We start from the raw sequence: 2,464 nt of genomic DNA, 5'->3' as shown, positions 1-2,464 counted from the left end.
GCCTGGCGCTATCCCGTGCATGTCCCGTACAGCGACTGAGGGGATGCATGCAGGGCGATAGTGGGGATTCCCAAGCTTTACTTGGAAAAAAAGTTTACAAATTAAATGAGCCAGCGCCAGAGCGTAAAATTATAACTTCTTGGCAACTGTGGGGCGGGGGTGTGGGCTCTATCCTAAACCCATGTACATAGGGGGTTGCTGCGGATACTGTAAAGAGTGAAATTTTCGCGGCGTTTTTAGTTCGCGTTTTCAGAATCCGGACAGGTTTGCGAGGTTTTAATGTTGCGATTGCAGAATGGCATTCTTGCTAAACCCGTGGCATTCTTGCTAAAACTTTCATGGATCTCCTTTTCACGTCGTCTAAATTTCGCGATTTCCAAGCGGTCGCGAATCTCGCAGAAATTAGACCATCGCAATAATCTCACGGTTAACAGTATGTCAAAAATGATAACGAGAGGGATTGGAGCACAGGAGCTCTCGATATGCTTTGTTTATGATGACCTGGGTCATCAAAATCCTAGCAGTACCAGGACCTGTGGAAGCAAGTTTTGATTGGTACGGCCAAAAGCTAGGCTTTCATACAGTTTGTGTATGATGTCTAGTGTATACACAATGACCTACTCAGCAGTAAACACACATTGTGAGCCAAAAAGCTGAGCCGGCGAGGCCCTGACCAAGCGGACCGGTTCTGCCCGGCCTGAGTACTAGGCCTTCACCTTATTTCTTTTTTTCTGCCTTTTTTTGCTAAGAGTAGGGGCTAAGAGTAGGGATCTCAGCGCGTGAACTGCGCAGCCAGTCTGCGCAGGTGAGATTTCCGATCCCAAACGCGTCCAGTGCAGAAATCGTGGAAAAGAACATTTTTTCGAAATAAATCAAGTTGAAGAAGACGGTAGAAATGGCTGAATATTGCGTCCAGGAAAGCACGTTCTACGGCCATCTCCAAGCTACCTATCTCCCAGACACTCTCTTAGAGGAACTATGGAGGGTCAAAGAGCACAATCTTTCACTCTTGGACACAGCGTGAACACCTCTTCTACTGAGCGCGATGTCTTCTCTCCGAGTGATAATGGCGGCGATGTTCGCGATGGCTGATGCACTGAAATCGAAGTTAGGACAATCTAACCGGAGAAAAGGTCTGAATTTTTGACTGAATCCTCTCTGAAGTGGGTTCTTGCCGCATGGAAAATTTTAGGAAAATCGACCGGGCCAATATCGCCTTGGCCACGCTGTCCTTCGGCAGGAAGTACAAAGTATGTTCGAACGACGATGAAGATGACGATTCGGCTAGTGTCCTCAGCCGTTTTGAGTTCTCTGATGTACAACGCTACCTGCTTGGCTTGGGATCACGCTTCCGAGTCACATCCTCAATCGCCAACCACAACAATTTCTCGACTGATTTAGCGCGTTTTGAGCGACGTGTACGCTGGAAGGAAGCTATCGAGGAAGGTTCACACGGTCCCCCTCAACAAAAAGGATCCATAAAGAAATTCCACATTGCCAGCAAACGGTTGCCGCCACCTGCATTTACCGAACTGAAACTGTTTGAGCTCCGGTCGGAGGCGACCGCCTTGCGCGACGCCTGCAAGCCACGACGTCGAAACACCACCAGAGCCCAGCAGGATATTGTTCTGTCACTGCGACAGGATCCACGTATCATTGTCCGTGACGCAGACAAAAATCTGGGTACAGCTATCCTGAATTCCGATGAATTTGCCGCCGAAGCCGCCCGACAGCTCGCGGACACCTCAACATACCGCATTGTTTGCCCCGTTGGCCGGGACACTGCCCTCAATCCAGAACTCGAGGCCATCGAAACGGAGCTAACCAGGATCATTTCCAGCCATAATGTCACTAGGCGAGACGCAGAAGCACTCCTTGCGAATTTCCCTTTCAAGCCAGCCAAGTTTCGGCTCATTCCCAAAATCCACAAACCCCTTGGGCCCTGGGGAGTTAAAGGCAGGCCCATTGTGTCGTGTCAGGGCTACTGCACAACCCCAGCCTCTCGCTATGTCGACTACCATATAAAGAGTCTCATGAAATCAGCAAACACTGTGTTTACTTCTACTAACAATGTTGTAAAGAGTTTGATCACTCCGTCGAACGATGACTTGAGTGACTGCGCCCTTTTGACTGCAGACGTCGAAAGTCTTTACACATGCATGTGGTGGAAAGACACGACCAATGCCTTGCACGTGTTCCTCAACGAAAATAATCACCCCATGAAAGACTTGCTCATTGATCTTTCGTCTTTTGTGCTAAGAAATAATTTTTTCGAGCATGATGGTTTGGTGTATCACCAAGAGAATGGCATGGCCATGGGTACACCCATGGCGGTTAATGTTGCAAATATTTTCCTCTTCGTCCATGAGCGTACATCACTCTCAGTCTTCCGTAACACCATAAAGTTCTTCGGTCGATACGTTGATGATCTTCTCTTAATCATCAAAAGACTGAGCAATCTGCC

Source organism: Sycon ciliatum, chromosome 11 (assembly GCF_964019385.1).
Source record: "Sycon ciliatum chromosome 11, ocSycCili1.1, whole genome shotgun sequence".
Taxonomy (NCBI): domain Eukaryota; kingdom Metazoa; phylum Porifera; class Calcarea; order Leucosolenida; family Sycettidae; genus Sycon; species Sycon ciliatum.
The sequence above is the reverse complement of the archived record's forward strand: the minus strand, read 5'-3'. Positions refer to the sequence as shown.